Below are 8,125 nucleotides of genomic sequence, written 5' to 3'. Positions count from 1 at the left end.
TTGCACGCCATTTAGCAGCAATTTTCTCCCTTAAAAAAAGCAATAATTTCCAGCTGCGTAGTCAACGGCTTAAATGTTTGGCAACAACTGAAAGCTCCATTTGCTAGATCCATCTTCCAAGCTGGGCCATTCAGCCTATTATTGTTGATGTTCCGTTGTATACTGTAGTAACTGTATTGTTGGTCCGAACTACTCGACCAGCCACATATTAGTTAGAAATCACAGCGAGCAAGTTGTCGAATGACGAACCGACCAGGCACGCCAAGCAGAGAGACATCCTGTCAACCGCAAAGGGTTGGGTTATAGAAGTATAGGAGAACGGGAGGCAAGTTATTACACAGGTGGAACTCAACTTGCGGTGTCAGGCGCGATTTGTACGCCTTCCAACTTGAAGAGCCAGCTCGGTGTCTATCTTGAGGGATATGTCGACCGCCTTCACGGAATGCGTCAACGCTCCACTGCAACGGATCGACAAATTGTTCGAAAGGTACATTCAGAAGAGCGAAAATGAGAATTTTAAGGAGCTGTCAGTTAAGGGAATGATAAAGGTGTGTTCATGCCTTCAAATGTATGTAACTCCAGTCTCTCCGATTTTCTTCACTGTGTCGATCGTCACATGCGTGCAGTTAAAAAAAGGAAGCATAGTAGCAGGCGACAACAAGCGATAGCAAAGATATAGTCACGTTGAAAAGATAACCTTTAATAAAAAAAAGGGAGAGGGAAACATGAACGGAATTTTGCTTTCGAAACCTGAACTTTATACCTCGGTCTCAAATCTTCCATTTATCAACTGAACTGCATCTTTGAGCATTGATACATCTAGATCCCCATTGGGAAGAGGGACAACCATATTATCCAACATTATACGAGTTAATGAAGGTTTGTTCTCATCAGTATACTTCAATAAATCTCTAACTTCCTCGAGTGTCCTTGTCTCGACCTGATTCATAGAATAAACAAATATGAAGATATGCCTTGATTTCTCTCTATTTTTATTATAAGATATGGCGTTGTTTAGAAAATAAATAGGAAGATAGGTATAGCAAACATATCACTCTGAAACAGACAGGTGAACTGTTGGATTGTGAATACATGCACGGCAAATCACAGGGAAAACTTATTTTAGATGGTATATGCAACCACAATCATAATACCTCAACAGAACTGCAAGGTTTTCCTTCACCAAGAACTGATTAACAGATGTCATTGCATTTGTAATACCCCGGCAACAGAAATATGATTATCTTTTATCATAACCATATCAAATAATCCAAGCTTGTGATTCTTCCCACCACCAATTAGTACCTACAAGCATGAGCAAAACCGCATCACAATGAAGGGCAAAGAACTAAAAGTGATGAAATGGCCACACAAAAAAGGTATGCTTACTGCCCACTTGTCAACCAGACGTAAACCTGGAGCAGTTTTTCTTGTTTCCAATATGCATGCTGGACGAGCAGCATCAGCCATGGCCTGAATGGAAATAGGAGCAAAGAAATTCTCATATGAGCAACATAGAAGCAAATTATGATAGAGAGGGGTACCATATGCTACAAAACAATAACACATATCGCCTTTGTCATTGTAGCGATTCCACTCATTCTTTGCACGAAATTTAGCACAACCCTCTCAGCAACAATAATACTCTGGGCACACCCTTAATTAAAGAATGAAAATGGGGGAGAGAATATTAAGACTTGAAAAGGAGTTAACACAACATCACACTGTTAAGTGCTGCCGAATATGGTATTTTCAAGGCTTTTTATTATATTTATTATTCAAGTCCAAACACATATAGGTAAAGTTTGATGATGGTCTTCATCTTCCTTTAGGGCTTCTCTGTCTGGTCTTCATATGTGCCGCCGAGTTGCAGTACCTTCTTTCATATGCGTGCAGTTCCTCGCTCAATGATGTATTTCCTCGAGCAGCCCGCACGAGTGCCTCCTCCCTTGTTCTTGGACTCCTTGAACGCGCCAACAGGTTCTCCCCAGGAGACCAAGAGCTCTCACCCACAACCTCCTTGACATTGTTGGAATCACTTGGTCGCCTGTGTCAATGACCTCGGGGCGTAGCTGGTGGGAGGTGAAGGAAAAGTGTGTGATGTTGGTGGAGGCAGATGTAGAGGATAAGAATTCAACATACAATAAAAAATTGAACATACAAACTATCATGCCCTCCATATGTCTAAATTCAGATTAGGCATGTCTTACTACGTCTCAGTACTTAACAAATAGTCCTCCTCAACTTCGTCTACCAATTTATTTGCTTGTGTTCGGTGCACTGTCCCTGCTCAAACAAAAATTACAGATCGGTGCAAAGAGGGGTGCCATAGAAAGTTTGGAAAAATATCTAATAGATAGCTCAAGCAAAAGCTTCAAGCTCTATATTAAACCTCACGTTACAGAAGAGTGGCAAATAGGACTTTGATTTCATCAGACATGGGGTGAGTTGAATCAACAAGCGAACCATCTACAAGCTCTATCTTCCTCAACTAAAAAAATGTACATAATGACTTACATTTCAAGAACTGGATTTGACCCAAGAACTGAAATCATGTGACATGAACGATCAAAGTGTATGCATGGGGTTTATACCAGAGTACTTGGCTGCGTCCAACGTCCTCAAATGACAGCAGAACCGCCACTCTCCCTCCATTTTTATTTTTATATTTGAACAAGGAGAATTCCTAACTTTTGTTGACTTCTTTCCATGCCTAGTAAATGCCTTTATTTTCCTTTGATTTAAATGTTCTATGCACTCTGTTTCATTCCATCTATAACAGAACAACATATATTTGGGATATAACTTTTCAGTTGCAGCAATCCGAGCAAGATATATTGATGGACGGATAGGGTAGTACAATGAATCTACAGTCCCCTCTTCGCAAAACAATATTTGTGACAACAAGAATTGGGTGAGAGAAAAGAATGGCACTACTAATCTCTACTATAGGGACTAAGAGCTAATTCAGGTCTTATGTAACACGATGTTATAGGGGCAGCCGACTTCTCTACCATGGCTATCCATAGGTCATGAGCATAAGTTAGCCCGTATCCACCACATAGAACACATCTAATGGCTCTCATGTAAACTACTTTTAGAATTGAAAGGTCTACAGATGTTCAAAAAAAGAGGTTAAAAAAGAGTACAATCTTCTCCAAAGCTTCATGATTAGAATATATTTTCAGCACATATGATTATAATGGTCTCCAAAACAACGTTGGACACATGCATGAAACTTGTTGATTGTACAAAGTTGTATGGGCCAGAAATCTGAAACTGTATTTTTGTGAACTTTTTCAGTTCCTAGCTGATTTTGGTTCAACTTTAAAAGAGCCAAACTTTCTATTTTGTGAACTTCTCTAGGTCTGGAAGATAACAGCTGAATGTGAAACAATCAGGCCTGCTATTTTGTGAACAGAGTAAGCTATTTTCTTTCTTCTTTTATGCAAAATATAGCAGTAGTGGAAGTAGTACACTCCTTAGTAGCAACAAGAAGTAGTTATATAGGGTATATATGTCTCCCTTGACCATCACAATTACATATAGGATCACATCAGCTCCAACTAACGATGTAGCAGCAGTAGTAAATACACAAAGAATGGAAATCCCGATCATAGCCAAAAATAATACTCCCTCTGTAAACTAATATAAGAGTGTTTAGATAACTAAAATGGTGATCTAAACGCTCTTATATTAGTTTACGGAGGGAGTAGAAGTGAAACCAATTTGTCCCATCCTTGTTTGCATGTTGAGTAAGCTCCCTATCTCTCTAGCACATAAAAAAGAATGGAATTTGATCAAGAAATACCAGCAGTCTGCTGCATGTTGTGTAAGTACCAAATCTCTCTAGCCGATCTTGAGCATTGTTGTTTAGGACTTCGTCGCCGCCGTGTCCATGGAGCGGCGCCCCATCTCAATGTCATGGTGATCCTTCAACCCGCATGGCCTTCTCCTCGTATCCTCCTCTGTTGTCAAATGTGAGCTTCAGGTCATCACGGGTGCAGAACGGGTCTTTCTTCTTCTTCTCCTTCTCATCGGTTTTCAAACTTGATGAGAAACCAATCTAGGGGCATGAGTTCTTGTTGATTAGCAGAATATTTCTATTGCAAAAACAACTCAGTTTTTACCGCACATTGATTCAGATAACACTTTTTGTGAGAGATTTAGAAGATACTTAGTATCAGAAGCCAAACAAAAAAATCAATTCAGTTGCTTTTACATTAAAATGGACTAATTCATTAAGAATAATCACCAATCAAGTTTATTAGCAGTTTGTTCAGAAAGTTGGGACTATGATTTAGAACCCAAAAAATCCATATATTGCCTAACAGAAACATCATAGAAAATTTGGATCTACGCCAACAACACGATATGAGACATATCCGTTCCCCACGAGGAAGGGGATTACACGCAAACAAAAGGAAAATCAGGTCTGCATTAAAAAGTTCAAAAGAAAATCATGTACAAACAAATGGGTAAAGGGAAATATTGTTGCGTAGTGTGTACCTGAAATCCTAGTTCTATATGAAATCGTAGTCAATCTCCACGCTCCAAAGCTTCATGCTTAGAATATATTTTCAGCACATATGATTATAATGCCTGTTATCATAGTATGCAGTTATATTCTCTTCCTGGTAGTTTGTGGTTAAATGCATTGCTTTTCTGAATTTGCAATGTGTTGCAGGCATGTGCAGAACAACAGGCTAACCGGGACACTCAATGTGCTGCGTGATCTTCCCTTGAAAGACCTGTAATTGCTTTACCAATTTACACAGATACCTCCTTAGCTCATACTGTTGAATGATGATGGTCACACTACTCCTTGACGAGATAACGTGCAAAATCTTGCATGTTGTTGAGAGAGAAAAAACATTTCCACGAAACAAAGGTCTGACTGCATTTCTCGCATGCCTATTCCTGAATCTTGATTCTGTGAATGTTTACAGGAATGTGGAGAAGAATCAGTTCGGAGGATCAATCCCAGAGAAGATGCTCAACATCCCAAAATTTATGTAAGAACTCCATCCTCTTTTATCGAGATTCAAGAACCAAAAGAGCTTGGCTAACTACTGGCTGCCTAACAAATCAATATTCTTGCCTGAATTTTGTGCAGAAGAAACGGCAACCGTCTCACTATTCCGATCCCCGGTTCCTCTCCGACTCCAGCGACGTTGTCTCCTTCTCCAGCTGCGCAACCTCACATTACTGTAATTCCCGCAGTTAGTCCACAGGACACTACTCACGGTGGTGGCCTTGGGTGGCATGCCAACAAGGTGTCTCCGACCAAGGCTGCCGGATTCAGTATTCTTGCTGCCAGTTTATTGACCACTGCCGTCGTTGTAACTGTGTTCGCAACCTCGAGACGGCGGCAGGAGATGTCCACTCGGGAAGGGCACCTGAGGAGGAGGGTGAAGGTGCGGCGGGCCGCTGCGGCTGGGCGAGGAGGAGACGTCGGTGGAGGCTGTCCGGAGGTGGGGGCGGACGAGCCGCGGGCTGCTGCGGCTCGGGCAGGAGGAGGCGCCCACCGGCCGCGAGAGGTGTAGGGGCGAGCGAGGCAAGCGGACGGCATGGGCGGGGCGCACGGGGTGCTGGGCGAGCTGGCGGCGCGGGCGGGCGGGGCGCGGGGGCGGCGCGGGAGGGCAGGTCTCGGGGGCGGCGCGGGCGGGGCAAGGGGGTGGCATGGGCGGGGCGCACGGGGTGCAGGGCGAGCGGGCGGCGCGGGCGGGCGGGGCGAGGGGGCGGCGCCGACGGCGGGGCGAGGCGGGCGAGCGGAGCGACCGGGAGGAGACGCTGAGACCGGGGCGAGGTGGGCGAGCGGGGGGGACGGGAGGAGGCGGGCGAGCGGGGGATAACCGCGAGACGACGTGGGGGTGGACGATTAGCGCTAACGAAAATTGTTTAGTTTCGTTAACAACGTATCTTGATCGTTGATGATGTAATTAGATGGCTGAGATGGTGAGTTGGATCTGCCCTCTCGTGCTTTTAATAGTAGAGATTAGATTATGTAATCAACGGCTAATATTCTTAGTTGGATCTGCCCTCTCGTGCTTTTAATAGTAGAGATAGTACTATTAGACAAGTAAACATATTCATCTGTAAGTGTATCCAACCTAGCCTATACAAAACAACACGAAAGAATTACAACACATAATTATAAAAAAAATCGTGTTATCACACTAGTAGCAAATGAGGCTTTCGACCGGAGCTTCAAATTTCATTAGCCTCGGGTCCAAGTAAAACCGAGATCAATACCAGACATTGGTCCCGGTTCGAGCTGTCAGGGCCTCGCGGGGCAATAGCCCCGGTTCGGCTCGACGCATTAGTTCCGGTTTGTGCCAAAAACTGAGACTAAAGATCCAGCGACTGACACATGGCGTGCCGTGGAGCATTAGTCCCGGTTGGTGGCTGGAACCGGGACTAGATGGTACGCTATTAGATCTGGATTTAGACAAAAACCGGGACTAAAATTTTGCCTATATATATCCACCGCCCCGTCCCATTTCCATTGTTTTTTGGTCGTGGAAGGGTGAACGTGTGTGCTACTCTGTTTTTGCCTACATATGCACATGAGGTGTTCGATGAAATGTCTGAGCCACACTTAAGCTTTCTCTTCTTCAAGCTCGACCTTCAAGATTCATTTTCCTAAATAATTGTCTAGGTTTGGCGGTGCACCAATTACACAAGTGTTTAAAAGGTTAGATACTTCATCCTTTCATCTCTCACTGCTAGTTTAGCTCATTTCAAATGTTCTAGAAGTATAGTGGTTTGTGGCTTTTACTGTAGGAGTGTATGTGGGAGTTCTATTGATTTAGATGCAAATTTTGAGCTCAAATTGACTTCTTAGAGTCTGCACATGTGTAGGGTGTCGTCCCGTGCCCGTCCTCACCGTCGTCGGTCGCCCGCGCCGATCTCGTCGTCAGCACCACCGTGGTGAGCCTCTTGTTCTTATCTTCTTTTTAAAACAAAAAAATTCTTACTTGTATGATTTAGATAGATACTTGTATAAATTACTTCCTTTTATTATTTTTGTTATTATATAGTGTGATGGTTTTGGTATCCGCCCACGTCGGCCCTCGTCCGACCTATGATTTAGACGTGGTATATTTTCTTTTATAACTATTTGTTTCATTTAGTGTTTATGAAGACAATTATGCCGACCAACGTGACATGGATATTATTATCTAGGATGTGAATCCGAAATTCCAACCGACCCTCTTGTCCAGAGGTTAAATTTAGTTGAGAAAGAAAACAATTACTTGAAGAAAAAAATGAAAATAATTGAGGAGAAGAATATGGAACTGGAGTTGCATGTTGTCGATGTCGTCGATGATCACAAGATCGATATGGATGCAATGTGGTTGAAGATGGATGCAATGCGCTTGAAGATGGATGCAATGCACTAGAAGATTAGGAATATTAGAAAATATGTCATTGATAAAGAGGCTTGGTATCATTATGCTCTTGGGTCAATTGTTACCTTAGTTGCGATTTTGATCGCATTTGTTGTTGCATTTAAATATTTTACTTAGTTGTATGTTGTTTTATGAGAGAACTTTATGTATTTATTTTTGCAATAATAACATTTGATGACTATTGTACTTTGGTTTTAATGACATGATGAACTTGTATTAATTTGGTCATTTCTATATTCACAATGTTCTAGAATGGTTTTTTGATATACTTAATTTCATAATACAGGTGAACCGCCAATGGATGTACGGTGACCGACACACTTCGGAGTACATTACGAACCGGGACTAGTGCCCCTCCGCTGCCTATAAATAAACCCTCCCCACCCACTTATTTTTTTTCTAGTTGGATGTGTGGGAGGTGGGTGCTACAATTTTTTCCTTTGCTACGCACAAGAGGTGTTTGATGAAATGCCCGAGTTACACATAAGTTCATACAAAATGATATCCTCTACCGAGGTTAGCAACCTTATACTATTTATCTGTAATTGATACAAAAATATTGCATGTGACCATGTACGGTGGTCATTTCACTATTCATGTATGATGCAGATCGATGCACGGAAGCGATGGATGTACGGCGAACGACGCGGTTCCGGATTTATTACAGGCCTGCATAAATTTATCGATGTGGCTGAGGCAAACAAAGTGGA

The 8,125-nt window shown here is 42.6% G+C and overlaps 1 pseudogene; it reads right to left on the bottom strand.

Annotated features, from left to right (window-relative positions):
• Positions 1 to 757: 757 nt before the first annotated feature.
• Positions 758 to 5,684, bottom strand: LOC123404995 (annotated as a pseudogene).
• Between the last annotated feature and the right edge of the window lie 2,441 nt (positions 5,685 to 8,125).

Source organism: Hordeum vulgare, chromosome 6H (genome assembly GCF_904849725.1).
Source record: "Hordeum vulgare subsp. vulgare chromosome 6H, MorexV3_pseudomolecules_assembly, whole genome shotgun sequence".
NCBI classification, from domain to species: domain Eukaryota; kingdom Viridiplantae; phylum Streptophyta; class Magnoliopsida; order Poales; family Poaceae; genus Hordeum; species Hordeum vulgare.
This window is presented reverse-complemented; position numbering and strand designations above follow the sequence as displayed.